The 20,130-nt window shown below is 40.0% G+C and overlaps 1 long non-coding RNA gene across 1 annotated transcript; it reads left to right on the forward strand.

Moving 5' to 3' along the window:
• Positions 1-4,681: 4,681 nt before the first annotated feature.
• Positions 4,682-19,667, forward strand: LOC306637941. Its single transcript, XR_013757321.1, has 4 exons — positions 4,682-5,057; positions 17,772-17,946; positions 18,055-18,163; positions 18,643-19,667. It is a non-coding gene; the product is annotated as an uncharacterized lncRNA (long non-coding RNA).
• Positions 19,668-20,130: the final 463 nt, after the last annotated feature.

Below are 20,130 nucleotides of genomic sequence, written 5' to 3' on the forward strand. Positions count from 1 at the left end.
GACATAATGATAGTAAATATTTATGCCCCAAACAATGGTGCATCCCTGTACATCAAACAAATCCTTCTCAATTTCAAGAATCACATAGACCACAACACAATAATTCTGGGCGACTTTAATACACAACTGTCACCACTAGATAGATCTTCCAAACAAAATCCAACCAAAGAAACCATAGAACTCAATAACACAATCAATAACCTAGACTTAATAGACATATATAGAACATTCCATCCATCAATGAGCGGATACACTTCCTTCTCAGCAGCACATGGAACCTTCTCGAAAATACTCCATATGTTATGCCACAAAGCAGCCCTTAGAAAATGCAAAAAAATAGAGATACTGCCTTGTGTTCTATCAGATCATAATGGAATGAGAGTAGAAATCAATGACAAAATAAAAAACGGAAATTACTCCAACACTTGGAGACTAAATAATATGCTATTGAATGAAGCATGGATAACAAAAAACTTCAGAGAGGAGATTAAAAAATTCTTAGAGGTCAATGAGAATGATGATACAACATATCAAAATCTCTGGGACACTATGAAAGTGGTACTAAGAGGAAAATTCATTGCATGGAGTGCATTCCAGAAAAGAATGAAAAGTCAACAATTAAATGACCTAACATTACAGCTCAAAGCCCTAGAAAAAGAAGAACAGAATAACAGCAAAAGTAGTAGAAGACAGGAAATAATTAAAATCAGAGCTGAAATCAATGAAATTGAAACAAAAGAAACTATTCAAAAATTTGAAATAACAAAAAGTTGGTTCTTTGAGAAAGTAAACAAAAGATATAAACCCTTAGCCACACTAACAAAGAGAAGGAGAGAGAAGACTTAAATTACTAAAATACATGATGCAAAAAGAAATGTCATAACAGACACCACTGAGATACAGAACATAATGAGAAGCTACTTTGAAAATCTGTATTCTGGGCTGGGGCGATAGCTCAGTCGGTAGAGTGCTTGCCTTGCATGCACAAGGCCCTGGGTTCGATCCCCAGCACCGCAAAAAAAAGAAAGAAAGAAAATCTGTATTCCAACAAAATAGAAAGTACCGAAGACATTGACAAATTTCTAGAGACACATGCTCTACCCAAACTGAACCAGGAGGACATACACGATTTAAACAGATCAATATCAAGCAATGAAATAGAAGAAGCCATTAAAAATCTACCATCCAAGAAAAGCCAGGACCAGACGGATTCTCAGCTGAGTTCTACAAGACCTTCAAAGAAGAACTCATTCCAATACTTCTCAAAGTATTCCAGGAAATAGAAAAGGAGGGTACCCGACCGAACTCATTCTATGAAGCTAGTATCACCCTCATACCCAAACTAGGAAAAGACACATAAAGGAAAAAAAATTTTAGACCAATATCCTTGATGAATATAGATGCAAAGATCCTTAACAAAATATTGGCAAACCGTATCCAAAAACATATTAAGAAAATTGTGCACCACGATCAATCAAGTGGGGTTTATTCCTGGAATGCAAGGATGATTCAACATTTGTAAATCAATAAACGTAATCCATCATGTCAATAGACTTGAGGATAAGAATCATATGGTTGTTTCAATTGATGCAGAAAAAGCGTTCGACAAAATACAACACCCCTTCATGTTCAAAAACAGTAGAAAAAATAGGGATAGTAGGAACATACCTGAACATTGTAAAGGCTATTTATGCTAAGCCTATGGCCAACATCATTCTTAATGGAGAAAAACTGAAAGCATTCCCTTTAAAAATGGGAACAAGACAGGGATGTCCTCTTTCACCACTTCTATTCAACATTGTCCTCGAAACTCTAGCCAGAGCAATTAGGCAGACTAAAGAAATTAAAGGGATATGAATAGGAAAAGAGTAACTTAAACTGTCACTATTTGCGGATGACATGATTCTATATTTAGAGGATCTAAAAACCTCCTCCAGAAAACGTCTAGACCTCATCAATGAATTCAGCAAAATAGCAGGCTATAAAATCAACACGCATAAATGTAAAGCATTTTTATACGCAAGCGACAAAACAGCTGAAAGGGAAATGAGGAAAACAACTCCATTTGCTATAGCCTCAAAAAAATAAAATAAAATAAAATACTTGAGCATCAATCTAACCAAAGAGGTAAAAGATCTCTACAATGAAAACTACAAAACACTGAAGAAAGAAATTAAGGAAGACCTTAGAAGATGGAAAGATCTCCCATGTTCTTGGATAGGAAGAATTAATATTGTCAAAATGGCCATACTACCTAAAGTGCTATACAGATTGAATGCAATTCCAATTAAAATTCCAATGATGTACCTCACAGAAATAGAGCAAGCAATCATGAAATTCATTGGAAGAATAAGAAACCCAGAATAGTTAAAGCAATCCTTAGCAGGGAGAATGAAACAGGGGGTATCGCAATACCAGAACTTCAACTATACTACAAAGCAATAGTAACAAAAACGGCATGATATTGGCACCAAAATAGACAGGTAGATCAATGGTACAGAATAGAGGACATGGACACAAACCCAGATAAATACAATTTTCTCTACTAGACAAAGGTGCCAAAAATATGCAATGGAGAAAAGATAGCCTCTTCAACAAATGGTGCTGGGAAAACTGGAAATCCATATGCAACAGAATGAAAATAAACCCCTATCTCTCCCCGTGCCCAAAACTCAACTCACAATGGATCAAGGACCTTGAAATCAGACCAGAGACCCTGCATCTTATAGAAGAAAAAGTAGGTCCACATCTTCAACTTGTTGGCTTAGGATCAGAGTTCCTTAACAGGACTCCCATAGCACAAGAAATAAAAGCAAGAATCAATAACTGGGATAGATTCAAACTAAACAGCTTTTTCTCAGCAAAAGAAACTATCAGCAATGCAAAGAGAGAGCCTACAGAGTGGGAGAATATCTTTGCCATTCATACTTCAGATAGAGCACTAATTTCCAGAATATATAAAGAACTCAAAAAACTCCATATGAAGAATGCAAATAACCCAATCAACAAATGGGCTAAGGAAATTAACAGACACTTTACAGAAGAAGATCTACAAGCAATCAACAGATATATGAAAAAATGTTCAACATCTCTAATAATCAGAGAAATGCAAATCAAAACTACACTAAGATTCCATCTCACCCCAATTAGAATGGCTATTATGAAGAATACAAGCAACAATAGGTGTTGGAAAGGATGTGGGGAAAAAAGTACACTCATACATTGCTGGTGGGACTGCAAATTAGTGCAGCCACTCTGGAAAGCAGTGTGGAGATTCCTTAGAAAACTTGGAATGGACCTACCATCTGACCCAGCTATCCCACTCCTTGGCCTATACCCAAAGGACTTAAAATCAGCATACTACAGAGATACAGCCACATCAATGTTCATAGCTGCTCAATTCACAATAGGCAGACTATGGAACCAACCTAGATGCCCTTCAATTGATGAATGGATAATGAAACTGTGGTATATATATACAATGGAATATTGCTCAGCTATAAAGAAGAATAAAATTATGGCATTTGCAGGCAAATGGATGAAATTGGAGAATATCATGTTAAGTGAGATAAGCCAATCTCAAAAATCCAAAAGAGGTATGATCTCATTGATAAGCAGATGATGACACTTAATGGGGGGTGGGAGGGGGACAAGAATGGAGGAAGGAGGGACTGTATCGAGGGAAAAGAGAGGTGGGAGGGGTGGGGGGAAGGAAAAAAATAATGGAATGAATCAAACATCATTACTCTATGTAAATATATGAATATGCAAATGGTATGCTGTTACTCCATGTACAAACTGAAACAACATGTATCCCATTTGTTTACAATAAAAAAATAAATTTAAAAAAAAATTTTAAAATTCAGAAACCAAATCTGAGAAAATTAAGTATAAGAATTTTCTTTATTTGGTCAGTTGGCATCAAGTGGGAAGAATTGTTATTAGAGGGCTGTCTAAGCTCTGGGTCCAGACTACGTATGTTCACATTCTTACTTTGCTGCTTGCTAGCTGTGTAACCTTGGCAAATAACAAAACTTTTCCAAAAAAAAAAAGAAAGAAAAGATGGTTCTAAACCTTGGCCTCTTCCGAGGTAGGATTTGAACCATTTTTTTCCCCACACAGAATGACTTTCTGGAAATGCACTTATAAACAATAGAGGACTGTGCACAGAGGGAGAAATGCCTTTATGAGAATGAATGCATTGACTTAGGACCATCAGGCCCAAAATCAAATATATCATTCATGATAAGAGCTGTCCATTACAGTAAGCACAAACCATATGCTGGATTCAGCTCTATGATATTGCTGGATCTTCACAGATGAGGACACTGAGGTTCCCAGAGGACCCAGGTCACATGGAGAGTAGGCGACAGGGCTGAGTTCTGGTCTGCAGGTTCAGCCTTTCAAGCTAGCTTTCTTGGGGCTGGATATCAGACCTGGTATCACAAGCCCTAGAGAATAAGGTGGGTATCACAAGTCACCTTTATCAAAGACTGGTGGGGGATTTAAGATCTTGTCACATACAACAACACTCAAGAAAAAGGTTTTTTTGGAAAATTTTACACAATGGAATCTTTATTTGAAAATTATCTTCTGTAAATTTGATCTAGAACACCAGAGAGGGCTTACTTTGTACGCATAGGGTTCCGAGAGCACACTGCTTTTAGGGTACTTAACCAGGAGGTTGACACTTACTGAGAAAAGTTCAGGGGGTACCATGATGCTTAAGGTTCTGGCTTTGGGTTTGAAGGAACAAACTGGGATTGCAGCAGACTCTTTTCTGAGTTGGTCATCTGGAGAACAGCAGCAGGATTCCAGACCTGCCATAGGCATTGGAACACAGGTCTCTTTGTCCAGCATATCTCCTTCCCTACTTCACCCTCTGGCCAGCAGCCAGGACCTGTCACTCATGGTACAGAAAACTTATCTTCACCATCTAACAATCAATGGGTTTAATCTTTAAAGGTGTGGGTTATAAAATTGAAAGCTGTAGCAATCTTGCTATCTTCTTGCCTTTATAAAAGGCATCATCTGGTCTTTTCTCCTTTCAACAAAAAGTCAGATCCTGAGAGGATGCTGCTCAGCACAGCGCTGGAACTCGGAGCAACCACTGGGGCTCCGGGCGGCGGCCAAGGGGAGGAGCTGCAAGGAGAGCTGATTGGACTCAGAGCAATCACTTCTGAACGCCAGGGCCTGCCCTGAGGAGGAGGAGGAGGAGGAGCATGGCCGCTTGGATTCGGAGTGACTATACCAGAGCTACGGGCGGTTGCCAGAGGAGCTGCATGGCAAGCTGTTTGGACTCAAAGTGACTGCTCCGGAACACCAGGGGACTGCCTGGAGGAGGAGGAGGAGGAGCATGGCGGGTCGCTTGGACTCACAGTGACTGCATTGGAGCTCCAGGCGGCTGCTAAGAGGAGGAGGCGAGTGGTGAGTTGTTTGGACTCAAAGCGACCGCTCCTGAACACCGGGGGCTGCCTAGAGGAGGAGCACGGTGGGTCGCTTGGTCTCGAGTGGCCACACCAGAGCTCCGGGCGGCTGCGCGGAGGAGGCGTGCAGCGGGTCACATGGACTCAGAGCGACTCAGAGCGACTCAGAGTGACCGCTCCTGAATACCCGGGGGGATACCTGGAGGAGGAGGAGGAACGGGGAGGGTCACTTGGACTCAGAGTGACTGCCCAGGGCTACCAGTGGTTGGCGGGAGGAGGAGGCACGCAGTGAGTTGCTTGGACTCCTAATGACTGCACCGGAACACCTGGCGGCTGTCTGGAGGAAGAGGCGTGCAGCGGGTCTCTGGGAAACGGAGCAATTGTGCGGGGCTCCAGGTGGCTGCTCAGAAGAGGGGCCACATAGCCAGGCGATTAGGTACAGAGCAGGGTCCCAGGACCTAGGAGTCTTCTTGGTGGAAAAGCCACACAGAGACATGCTTAGGGGCGGAGCGAAGGTTCCAGGACTGCGGGCAGATTTTCTGAGGAGAGGCAGCCTAAGGAGACTCATCTGCAAAGGGTAAGGCTCCCAGGCCCAGGAGGTAGGGCCGGGCCCCTGGGAATGTTGCAGAGGAAGGCAGCCCAGCCCAGGCGGTAGCTGTAGATTGAGGGGAACCCCTAGGAGGGGAACTGACCAGCAAGACCTCCCCACCAGGTGAGTCTTCCCTGCTGGGTGATGTTTCCCACAAGGACAGTAAAACCAGACACACAGGCCCAAACAGGCCTTGACTCAGCCCATAGCCTAGTTCCCCTTTGGATGACCATTGGTCAACAACTGGAGGCACCTCTGCCCACTAGCAGGGATTATACCCCACCTGAAGGCCACCACCCCTAGAGAGGCAGCTTCCTTGTGGAGAACCGCATTATCAACTTCCTCCAAGACTTCAGCCTACTGAAGGCTAAGAGGGGATATACTAGAAATCTTCAGGGACATTATAAGTCAATAGAGGAAATCTGCAATATCTCAACAGTCCACTGATATCTGAACAATATGAGAAAACAAGGGAAGAAAATGCCCCAAACAAATCTAGAAGTTACATCAATAAAACCCAATGACAGCATGGCAGAAGAAATGACAGAAAAGGAGTTCAGAATGTACATAATTAAAATGATCAGGGAAGCAAACGATGAGATGAAAGAGCAAATGCACGCACTGAATGATGAGATGAAAGAGCAAATGCAAGCATTGATTGATCGCACCAATCAACAGCTAAAATAGCAAATACAGGAAGCAAAAGATCATTTCAATAAAGAGTTAGAGATATTGAAAAACAAACAAACAGAAATCCTTGAAATGAAGGAAACAATAAACCAAATTAAGAACTCCATAGAAAGCATATCCAGTAGGATAGAACACCTGGAAGACAGAACCTCAGACAATTTTTTTTAATTTTAATTAAAAATCATAAATTTACATAGGGCAATGTTGTTTTATTCACTTTGTTATATTTTTCCCTTCCCCCCTCCCCTCCCACCCATCTTTTCCCTCTATACATTCCTTTCTTCCTCATTCTTACCTACCCTCCTTATCCCTAACCCTAAACGTAACCCTAACCCTAACACTAACCCCTCCTACCCCACCCCATATGTCCTCATCCGCTTATCAGCAAGATCATTCGTCCTTTAGTTTTTTGAGATTGGCTTATCTCACTTAGCATGATATCCTCCAATTTCATCCATTTGCCTGCGAATGCCATAATTTTGTCATTCCTCATGGCGGAGTAATATTCCATTGTATATATATGCCACAGTTTCTTTATCCATTCATCAACTGAAGGGCATCTGGGTTGGTTCCACAATCTGGCTATAGTGAATTGAGCAGCTATGAACATTGATGTGGCTGTATCTCTGTAGTATGTTGATTTTAAGTCCTTTGGGTATAGGCCAAGGAGTGGGATAGCTGGGTCAAATGGTGGTTCCATTCCAAGCTTTCTGAGGAAACTCCATACTGCTTTCCAGAGGGGCTGCACAAGTTTGCAACCCCACCAGCAATGTATGAGTGTACCTTTTTCCCCACATCCTCGCCAACACCTATTGTTGCTTGTGTTCTTGATAATCACCATCCTAATTGGGGTGAGATGAAATCTTAGGGTAGTTTTGATTTGCATTTCTCTTATTACTAGAGATGTTGAACAATTCTTCATATATCTGTTGATTGCTTGTACATCTTCTTCTGTGAAGTGTCTGTTCATTTCCTTAGCCCATTTGTTGATTGGGTTATTTGTATTCTTGGTGTAGAGTTTTTTGAGTTCTTTATAGATTCGGAATATTAGCACGCTATCTGAAGTATGAGTGGCAAAGATATTCTCCCACTCTGTAGGCTCTCTCTTCACATTACTGATAGTTTCCTTTGCTGAGAGAAAGCTTTTTAGTTTGAATCTATCCCAGTTGTTGATTCTTGCTTTTATTTCTTGGGCTATGGGAGTCCTGTTAAGGAAGTCTGCTCCTAAGCCAACAAGAGGAAGGTTTGGACCAACTTTTTCTTCTATAAGATGTAGGGTCTCTGGTCTGATTCCAAGGTCCTTGATCCATTGTGAGTTGAGTTTTGTCCAGGGTGAGATATAGGGGTTTAATTTCATTCTGTTGCATATGGTTTTCCAGTTTTCCCAGCACCATTTGTTGAAGAGGCTATCTTTTCTCCATTGCATATTTTTGGCCCCTTTGTCTAGTATGAGAAAATTCTATTTATTTAGGTTTGTGTCCGTGTCCTCTATTCTGTACCATTGATCTACCTGTCTATTTTGGTACCAATACCACGCCGTTTTTGTTACTATTGCTTTGTAATAGAGTTGAAGATCTGGTATTGTGACACCCCCTGCTTCACTCATTCTACTGAGGATTGCTTTAGCTATTCTGGGTTTCTTGTTCTTCCAGATGAATTTCATGATTCCTTGCTCTATTTCTGTAAGGTACATCATTGGAATTTTAATTGGAATTGCATTGAATCTGTATAGCACTTTAGGTAGTATGGCCATTTTGACAATATTAATTCTTCCTATCCATGAAAATGGGAGATCTTTCCATCTTCTATGGTTTTCTTTAATTTCTTTCCTTAGTGTTCTGTAGTTCTCATTGTAGAGGTCTTTCACCTCTTTGGTTAGATTGATTCCCAAGTACTTTATTTTTTTTTTTTTGAGGCTATTGTGAATGGGGTAGTTTTCCTAATTTCTCTTTCTGAAGATTCATCACTTATGTATAAAAATGCATTGGATTTATGAGCATTGATCTCGTAAACTGCTACTTTACTGAATTCAGTTATGAGTTCTAAGAGTTTTCTGGTGGAATTTCCAGGTTCCTCTAAATATATAATCATGTCATCAGCGAACAGGGATAGTTTGAGTTCTTCTTTTCCAATTCGTATCCCTTTAATTTCTTTGGTTTGTCTAATTGCTCTGGTTAGAGTCTCAAGAACGATGTTGAATAGAAGTGGTGAAAGAGGGCATCCCTGCCTTGTTCCAGTTTTTAGGGGGAATGCTTTCAGTTTTTCACCATTTAGAATGATATTGGCCATGGGCTTAGCATAGATGGCCTTCACCATGTTAAGGAATGATCCCACTACCCCAATTTTTTCTAGTGTTTTGAGCATGAAGGGATGCTGTATTTTATCGAATGCTTTTTCTGCATCTAATGAAATAATCATGTGATTCTTAACTTTTAGTCTGTTGATATGATGAATGACATTTATTGATTTCCGGATGTTGAACGAACCTTGCATCCCTGGGATAAAACCCACTTGATCGTGGTGCACTATCTTTTTAATATATTTTTGTATGCGATTTGCTAAAATTTTGTTGAGAATTTTTGCGTCGATGTTCATTAAGGATTCTGGTCTGAAATTTTCTTTCCTTGATGAGTCTCTGTCTGGTTCAGGTATCAGGGTGATATTGGCTTCATAGAATGAGTTTGGGAGGGTTCCCTCCTCTTCTAGTTTATGGAATACTTTGAGAAGTAATGGAATGAGCTCTTCTTTAAAGGTTTTGTAGAACTTGGCTGAGAACCTATCTGGCCCCGGACTTCTCTTTGTTGGTAGGATTTTGATGACCTCTTCTATTTCATTGCTTGAAATTGATTTATTTAAGTTGTGTATGTCTTCCTCTTTCAGTTTAGGTAATTCATATGTCTCTAGAAACTTGTTGATGTCTTCGAGGTTTTCTGTTTTGTTGGAGTATAGATTTTCAAAATAGCTTCTAATTATATTTTGTATTTCACTCGTGTCTGTTGTGATATTTCCTTGTTCATTCTGAATTTTAATAATTTGAGTTTTCTCCCTTTTTCTCTTTGTTAGCTTGGCTAAGGGTTTATCAATTTTGTTTATTTTTTCAAAGAACCAACTATTTATTTAGTTAATTTTTCTGATTGTTTCTTTTGTTTCAATTTCATTGATTTCGGCTCTGATTTTAACTATTTCCTGTCTTCTACTACTTTTGGTGTTGGTCTGCTCTTCTTTTTCTAGGGCTTTGAGCTGTAGTGTTAAGTCGTTTATTTGTTGATTTCTACTTCTTTTCTTGAATGCGCCCCATGAAATAAATCTTCCTCTAAGTACTGCTTTCATAGTGTCCCAGAAATTTTGATATGATGTGTCTTTGTTCTTGTTTACTTCTAAGAATTTTTTTTATTTCCCTCCTGATGTCTTCTGTTATCCAATCATCATATAATAGTGTATTATTTAATCTCCAAGTATTGGAGAAGTTTCTGTTTTTTATTCTGTCATTTATTTCTAATTTCAGTCCATTATGATCTGGTAGAGTACAAGGTAGTATCTCTATCTTCTTGTATTTGCTAACAGTAGCTTTGTGGCATAAAACATGGTCTATTTTAGAGAAGGATCCATGTGCTGCTGAGAAGAAAGTGTATTCGTTCTTTGTTGGATGGTATATTCTATATAAGTCGGTTAAGTCTAAATTGTTGATTGTGTTATTGAGACCTATGGTTTCTTTATTCAATTTTTGTTTGGACAATCTATCCAGCGATGAGAGAGGTGTGTTAAAATCACCTAGTATTATTGTGTTGTGGTCTATTTGATTTCTGGAATTGAGAAGGATTTGTTTGACATACATGGATGAGCCAATGTTCAGGGCATAGATATTTATGATTGTTATGTCTTGCTGATTTATGCTTCCCTTAAGCAGTATGTAATATCCTTCTTTATCCCTTCTGACTAGTTTTGGCTTGAAGTCCACATTATCTGAAATGAGGATGGATACTCCAGCTTTTTTGCTGTGTTGGTGTGCATGGTAGTTTTCTCCCATCCTTTCACCTTTAGTCTATGGGTATCTCTTTCTATGAGATGGGTCTCTTGCAGGCAGCATATTGCTGGATTTTTCTTTTTAATCCAATTTGCCAGTCTATGTCTTTTGATTGATGAGTTCAGGCCATTAACATTCACAGTTATTATTGTGATATGATTTGTATTCCTAGTCATTGGACTCATTTTTGTTTTTTGACATGATTTGGTTTCTCCTTTATTTGGCTATTCCTTTAGGCTAGTTCCTCCCATTGCTGATTTACATAGTTGTTTTTCATCTCTTCCTCATGGAATATTTTGCTGAGAATGTTCTGTAATGCCGGCTTTCTTTGAATAAATTCCTTTAGCTTTTGTTTATCGTGGAAGGATTTTATCCCATCGTCAGATCTGAAAGTAAGTTTTGCTGGGTATAAGATTATTGGTTGGCATCCATTCTCTTTCAGGGCTTGGTAAATGTTGTTCCAGGCCCTTCTAGCTTTTAGGGTCTGGACTGAAAAATCTTCTGATATTCTTATTGGTTTCCCCCTGAATGTAATCTGATTCTTTTCTCTTGCGGCCTTTAAAATTCTGTCTTTATTTTGAATGTTAGGTATTTTTAATAATGTGCCTTGGTGTAGGTCTGTTGTAATTTTGCATATTTGGAGTCCTATAAGCCTCTTGTACTTGGTTTTCCATTTCATTCTTCAGATTAGGGAAATTTTCTGATATTATTTCATAGAATAGATTGTTCATTCCTTTGGTTTGTTTTTCTAAGCCTTCCTCAATCCCAATTATTCTTAAATTTGGCCTCTTCATGATATCCCATAATTCTTGTAGATTCTGTTCATGATTTCTTACCATCTTCTCTTTTTGGTCAACCTTGTTTTCAAGATTAAATATTTTGTCTTCAATATCTGAGGTTCTATCTTCCAGGTGATCTATCCTATTGTTTATGCTTTCTATGGCGTTTTTAACTTGGTTTATTGTTTCCTTCATTTCAAGTTTTTCTGTTTGGTTTTTTTTCAGTATCTCTAACTCTTTATTGAAATGCTCTTTTGCTTCCATTATTTTCTCTTTTAACTGTTGATTAGTGCGTTCATTTAATGCCTGCATTTGTTCTTTCATCTCCTCGTTTGCCTCCCTGATTGTTTTAATTATGTACATTCTGAACTCCCTTTTGGACATTTCTTCTGCTGTGCTGTCATTGGGTTTTATTGATATAGTATCTAGGTTTGTTTCAGACATTTTCTTCCCTTGTTTTCTCACATTGGTCAGATGTCAATGGGACTCTGTGATATTGTAGATTTCCTCTATTAGCTTATAGTGACCCTGTAGATTTCCAGTGTATCACCAACCAGCCTTCAGTAGCCAGAAGTCTTGGATTAATTTGATAATGCAGTGCTTCCGAAGAACGCTGCCCCTAGCCCGCTACTGGTTCCATGGAGAGAGACCTGGAGAGGTCTCTTGTTGCCCAGCCCTGGTCCCAGAGGCTGGTTGTAGGTCGGAGCTCTCCACTGGCTTGGGGACTTGTGGCTGGCTCTGTGTAGACAGGCTCTCACTGGGCGGTTTGCCCCGAGAAGCTAGTCTAGAGAGGTGCTTCCCACCAGAGGGGGGCTGGGCTGCTTGGAGAAGTCCCTGGCGCCCTGTGCTGTCTCTGAAGCAACCTGCGGGCAGGCCGGAGCTGGCAGCGGGGCCGGCCGGAGCTGGCCGCGCTGCTTCTGTGCAGAAGGGCTCTCACTGGGTGGCCTGTTCTGAGAGGCTGGAGGATCTGTCCCTGTGGGCGGAGCCCACCGCCAGACTGCACAGAGCTGCCTGGGGGAGACGCTATCTGCCCTGTCCCACTCTAATAAGCCACTCGAATCCGGGCCTGCTGCCCAGCTGAGCTTCGCTGAGTGGGGAGACTCACCCCGTGGTACTCTCAATGCTTCCCCTTCTTGAATCCTGGGTTCTGGGGCAACTGGAGATGCAGTCACCCTCTAGTCCACCATCTTGGATCACCCTGTGGAAAAAGCCTGCAGCTAGAGGGGGACAATGCTGCCTGTAGAGGTCTCTGGCTGCCCAGCCCTGGTCCCAGAAGCTGCTTGTGTATCGGATATCTCCGCTGGCTTGGGGACCCGTGGTTGGCTCTGCGTCAGGAGGCTCTCACTGGGCGGTCTGCCCCGGGAAGCTAGCCTAGAGAGGCGCTTCCTGCCGGAGGGGGCTGGGTTGCTTGGGGGAGTCCCTGGCCCCCTCTGCTGGTCTCTGAAGCAACCTGCGAGCGGGCCCAGAACCTCAGACATTGAAGACAAAATATTTAACCTTGAAAACAAAGTTGAACAAACAGAGAAGATGGTAAGAAATCATGAACAGAATCTACAAGAACTATGGGATATCAAGAAAAGGCCAAATTTAAGAATTATTGGGATTGAGGAAGGCATAGAGAAACAAACCAAAGGAATGAACAATCTATTCAATGAAATAATATCAGAAAATTTCCCAAATCTGAAGAATGAAATGGAAAATCAAGTTCAAGAGGCTTAGAGGACTCCAAATACACAAAATTACAACAGACCCACACCAAGGCACATTATAATGAAAATACCTAACATTCAAAATAAAGACAGAATTTTAAAGGCAGCGAGAGAAAAGAACCAAATTACATTCAGGGGAAACCAATACGGTTATCAGCCCATTTTTAAAGCCAGACCCTAAAAGCTAGAAGGGCCTGGAACAACATTTTTCAAGCCCTGAAAGAAAATGGATCCCAACCAAGAATCTTATACCCAGCAAAACTTACCTTCAAATTTGACGATGAAATAAAACCCTTCCATGATAAACAAAAGCTAAAAGAATTTACAAAAATAAAGCCAGCATTACAGAACATTCTCAGCAAAATATTCCATGAGGAAGAGATGAAAAACAAAGAAGCAAATCAGCAAAGGGAGGAATTATCCTAAAGGAATTGTCAAATAAAGGAGGAAACAAGTTGTGTCAAACAAATAAATAAAATTTAAAAAATGAACCAAATGACCGGGAAACCAAATCATATCTCTATAATAACCCTGAATGTTAATGGCCTGAATTCATCAATCAAAAGACATAGACTGGCAGATTGGATTAAAAAGAAAGATCCAACAATATGTTGCCTGCAAGAGACTCACCTCATAGAAAAAGATACCCATAGACTAAAGGTGAAAGGATGGGGAAAAACATACCATGCACATGGACTCAGCAAAAAAGCTGGAGTATCCATCCTCATTTCAGATAATGTGGACTTCAAGCCAAAGTTAGTCAGAAGGGATGAAGAAGGTCATTTCATACTGCTTAAGGGAAGCATAAATCAGCAAGATATAACAATCATAAACATCTATGCCCCAAACAGTGGCTCATCCATGTATGTCAAACAAATCCTTCTCAATTTCAGAAACCAAATAGACCATAACACAATAATACTAGGTGATTTTAACTCGCCTCTCTCACCACTGGACAGATCTTCCAGACAAAAATTGAACAAAGAAACCATAGATCTCAATAACACAATCAATAATTTAGACTTAATGGACATTATTAGAATATACCATCCAACCAAGAGCGAATACACTTTCTTCTCAGCAGCACATGGATCCCTATCTAAAATAGACCACATATTATGCCACAAAGTTAATGTTAGCAAATACAAGAAGTTAGAGACACTACCTTGGATTCTATCAGATCATAATGGATTGAAGTCAGAAATAAATGAAAGAGTAAAAAACAAAACTATTCCAACACCTGGAGATTAGACAATATGCTATTATATGATGAATGGATAACAGAAGATATTAGGAAGGAAATTAAAAAATTCTTAGAGGTAAATGAGAACAAAGAAACATCATATCAAAATCTCTGGGACACTATGAAAGCAGTTCTTAGAGGGAAATTTATTTCATGGAGCACATTTAATAAAAGAAGTAAAACTCAACAAATAAACGACTTAACACTACAGCTCAAAGCCCTAGAAAAAGAAGAACAGACCAGCTCCAAAAGTAGTAGAAGACAGGAAATAGTTAAACTCAGAGCTGAAATCAACGAAATTGAAACAAAAGAAACAATACAAAAAACTGACAAAATAAATAGTTGGTTCTTTGAAAAAATAAACAAAATTGATAAACCTTTAGCCACACTAACAAAGAGAAGATGAGAGAAAACCCAAATCACTAAAATTCGGAATGAACAAGGAAATATCACAACAGACACGATTGAAATACAAAACATATTTAGAAGCTATTTTGAAAATCTATACTCCAAAAAAATAGAAAATTTCAAAGACATCAACAGGTTTCGAGAGACATATGAATTGCCTAAATTGAACGAGGACATAAACAATTTAAATAGAGCAATTTCAAGTAATGAAATAGAAGAGGTCATCAAAAGCCTACCAACAAAGAAAAGTCCGGGACCAGATGGTTTCTCAGCCGAGTTCTACAAAACCTTTAAAGAAGAGCTCACTACAATATTCCTCAAAGTATTCCATAAAATAGAAGAGAAGGGAACCCTCCCAAACTCATTCTATGAAGCCAATATCACCCTGATATCTAAACCAGACAGAGACACATCGAGGAAAGAAAATTTCAGACCAATATCCTTAATGAACACCGACGCAAAAAATTCTCAACAAAATTTTAGCAAATTGCATACAAAAACATATTAAAATGATAGTGCACCATGATCAAGTGGGTTTCATCTCAGGGATGCAAGGTTGGTTCAACATCAGGAAATCAATAAATGTAATCCACCATATCAATAGACTTAAAGTCAAGAATCACATGATTATTTCAATAGATGCAGAAAAGCATTTGATAAAATACAGCACCCCTTCATGCTCAAAACACTAGAAAAAGTAGGGATAGTGGGAACATTCCTTAACATTGTAAAGGCCATCTATGCTAAGCCCATGGCTAATATCATTCTAAATGGTGAAAAACTGAAAGCATTCCCCCTAAAAACTGGAACAAGGCAGGGATGCCCTCTTTCACCACTCCTATTCAATATCGTTCTTGAGACTCTAGCCCGAGCAATTAGACAGACCAAGGAAATTAAAGGAATACGAATAGGAAAAGAACTCAAACTATCCCTATTTGCGGATGATATGATTATATACTTAGAGGAACCAGGAAATTCCACCAGAAAACTTTTAGAGCTCATAAGTGAATTCAGTAAAGTAGCAGGATATAAGATCAATGCACATAAATCTAATGCATTTTTATACATAAGTGATGAATCTTTGGAAAGAATAATCAGGAAAACTACCCCATTCACAAAAGCCTCAAAAAAAAAAATAAAATACTTGGGAATCAATCTCACAAAAGAGGTGAAAGATCTCTACAATGAGAACTACAGTACACTAAAGAAAACCTTAGAAGATGGAAAGATCTCCCATGTTCTTGGATAGGAAGAATTAATATTGTCAAAATGGCCATACTACCTAAAGTGCTATACAGATTCAATGCAATTCCAATTAAAATCCCAATGATGTACCTTACAGAAATAGAGCAAGCAATTATGAAATTCACCTGGAAGAATAAGAAACCCAGAATAGCTAAAGCAATGCTTAGCAGGAAGAGTGAAACAGGGGGTATCGCAATACCAGATCTTCAACTCTACTACAAAGCAATAGTAACAAAAAGGGCATGGTATTGGCACCAAAATAGACAGGTAGATCAATGGTACAGAATAGAGGACACGAACACAAACCCAAATAAATAGAATTTTCTCATACTAGACAAAGGGGCCAAAAATATGCAATGGAGAAAAGATAGCCTCTTCAACAAATGGTGCTGGGAGAATTGGAAATCCATATGCAACAGAATGAAACTAAATCCATATCTCTCACCATGCACGAAACTAAACTCAAAATGGATTAAGGACCTCAGAATCAGACCAGAGACCCTGCATCTTATAGAAGAAAAAGTAGGTCCAGATCTTCAACATGTTGGCTTAGGACCAGACTTCCTCAACAGGACTCCCATAGCACAAGAAATAAAAGCAAGAATCAATAACTGGGATAGATTCAAACTAAAAAGCTTTCTCTCAGCAAAGGAAACTATCAGCAATGCGAAGAAAGAGCCTACAGAGTGGGAGAATATCTTTGCCAATCATACTTCAGATAGAGCACTAATCTCCAGAATCTATAAAGAACTCAAAAAACTCTACACCAAGAATGCAATAATCCAATTGACAAATGGGCTAAGGAAATGAATAGACACTTCACAGAAGAAGATCTACAAGCAATCAACAAACATATGGAAAAATGTTCAACATCTCTAGTAATAAGAGAAATGCAAATCAAAACCACCCTAAGATTCCATCTCACCCCAATTTGAATGGCAATTATCAAGAATACAAGCAACAAGAGGTGTTGGCGAGGATGTGGGGAGAAAGGTACACTCATACATTGCTGGTGGGGCTGCAAATTAGTGCAGCCACTCTGGAAAGCAGTGTGGAAATTCCTTAGAAAACTTGGAATGGAACCACCATTTGACCCAGCTATCCCGCTCCTTGGCCTATACTTAAAATCAGCATACTACAGAGATACAGCTACATCAATGTTCATAGCTGCTCAATTCACAATAGCCAGATTGTGGAACCAACGTAGATGTCCTTCAATTGATGAATGGATAAAGAAACTGTGGTATATATATATACAATGGAATATTACTCAGCCATACAGAATGATAAAATTATGGCATTTGCAGGCAAATGGATGAAATTGGAGAATATCATGCTAAGTGAGATAAGCCAATCTCAAAAAACCAAAGGTCAAATGATATCGCTAATAAGTGGATGAGGACACATAATGGGAGAGGGAGGGGTTAGTGTTAGGGTTAGAGTTAGGGTTAGGGAGGGGGGCAAGAATGGAGGAAGGAAGCACTGTATAGAGGGAAAAGAGGGGTGGGAGGGGTGGGGAAGGGAAAAAATAACAGAATGAATCAAACAACATTATCCTATGTAAATTTATGATTACACAAACGGTATGCCTTTACACCATGTACAAATAGAGAAACAACATGTATCCCATTTGTTTACAATAAAAAAAAAAAAAAAAGTTCAGATCCTGGTATAGGATCAACAACAGGTCTGTATCCTGACCCTAAATATAGGGTTAGGGGATGGTTAGGAAATGATTCACAGTGGAGTCAGCACACTGACCTCCTTCTCATAGATGTCAGGGATCAATCCCACTGAAGACTTGATCACATACACAGTATTCTTTTTTTGTTTGTTTGTTTGCTGTGCTGGGGATCGAACCCAGGGCTTTGTGCTTGCAAGGTAAGCACTCTACCAACTGAACTATCTCCCCAGCACGTACACACTATTCTTGCCAAACAGCTGGAACTTGTAGTGAATGGCTGCTCCATCTGTCAGGTCAGATGATGGGCTGGCATGACTTGGTCCTTCTGTAGGCACCCAGCAGGGACATGGCATGGTACTTCATGAGGTATACGGAAAACTGCTGCTTGCCACTGGGCTGCTCCAAGCGGCTCCGCTTACGGAAAACCGTGGCTTCTTTGCCTGACTGCTCCAAGCCGCTCGGCACCGCTTCTCGCGCTTTCGGCACCGTTTCTCCCGCTTTCGGCCTACCAGCGGGTGGAAAGACACATATACTTCCGAGGTTCATGAAGCAGCTTCCGGTTTATTCAAATAACACCCTCAATATATAAGCAGTCTCATGCATAAGCAATTGTAACCAGATATGTCCATCCAATCCTGTTAAAAATCAAGCAATCACTCGCTCAAGCATAGATGTAAAGTATATCTGTCCACGCACTAGACAGCTGAACTGATTATCATACAGCCAATTGTAAATGCATCCTGCCCATTCTCCAGGCATAATTAGGTCCCCGTTTGCTCTCTGCCAGTCGCCATCTTTATATGCACGTGGCGTAACCCTGGGCCCCGGGTTTCGTCCGCCACAAGGTAGGCAAGGCACAAAGCAGCTGAGCAGCTGTCAGCAGCACAGTGTAGCACTGTACAGCCCTGCTTCATTTCCACACTGTGAATGTCGGGGATGTGAGATAGATGCATCAGCCACGGGACCTGTGTGTACTGAACATCCTCACTTATACCAAGACGTCGATGACTGGGGTAATCTGGTTACTGGACAAAAAGATCTCCTTGCTGGCAACCACACCACTGCTGATAAACAGGTGATTGATGATCTGTTAGAGGCCACTGCCTGATTCTGGGATTCCAGAACTGAACCTGGAAGGCACACAGGGGCACTATCTCAAGGTGGTGAATCGGGAGTTGGTAACACATGAGACCTGCATCTTTCTGCTAGGCTCTGTCCTTGTTAAACTTAAAAGGCTGTTGTGAGCTGGGCATGGTGGCACAGGTCTATAATCCCAGCAACTGGGGAAGCTGAGGCAGGAGGATCACGAGTTCAAGGCCAGTCTCAGCAATTTAGCTATATCTTCCACTTGTCACTGGAAAGTGAGGCACAGAGGAGAGGACTTGTTCAGGGCCACACAGCAAGGTATTTCTGGTTCATTACACATGGGGAAAATTGACAATACTGAGAAGTATTGGATAAACTCTGGGTTATAAAAGGAGAACAAAATCAATGAGTTGACAGGTGCAAGATGCCTTCCAGAGGTGACTCAGGTAGGTTTCCCGGGAAATTCACATTGGAATAGGCTTCTCTACAGCTTGTTTGTCTTTTCAAACGTTCATGTGTTGGAAACTTGGTCCTCAGTGTGGTGACAGGAGGTGGTAGACCATTAAGAGGTGGAGCTTACTAGAAGATTTTTAGGTCAATTGGGAACATGCTCTTGAAAGGGAATGTGGAATACAAATCTCTCTGGCTGCAGCTGGGTTTGCATGGGCCAGTCTGGGTCTGGCAAGCCTGTGGAAAGTCACAGACTGGAGCTAATATCAAACTTCAGACACTCCACCTATTGGAGGAGAAGGGAAGATGAGAAAATTTTTGAAAGCCAATGGAAGTAATCATTCAATTTTCCATTGAGACTTTCCTCTTTTTTTTTTTATTTACTTTTTCTTTTTTCACCCTCCCTCTCACACCTCTACCATCTTTGAATCCAAATATTTGTCATGCATCAATTTATTGAGGAATGGATGTCTGAATAGTATATGACAGTTTTGTTATCTATTCTTATATTTTCACTTTTTAAAAAATCTGTATACATTTTTCTCTCCCCTACCTGTCTCCCTCAATTCTTTTTCTCACTTCTCTCATACTAACAGTCAATCTCTATTAATTCCTTCCTCACACTTACTATAAGTTACCTCTATTTTCTCTCCCACTCTCTCATAAATATTACATCTTACATGACTTCTGATCCCTCATTGTCCATCATCTGAAGTGATAAACCCTTTTAGCAAACCTACTATTTATATTGTAGATAATAATTGAACATTTCATTTCTGTCTTTTGTGACAAAACTG

This window comes from Sciurus vulgaris (assembly GCF_902686455.1).
Source record: "Sciurus vulgaris genome assembly, chromosome: 10".
Lineage (NCBI taxonomy): Eukaryota > Metazoa > Chordata > Mammalia > Rodentia > Sciuridae > Sciurus > Sciurus vulgaris.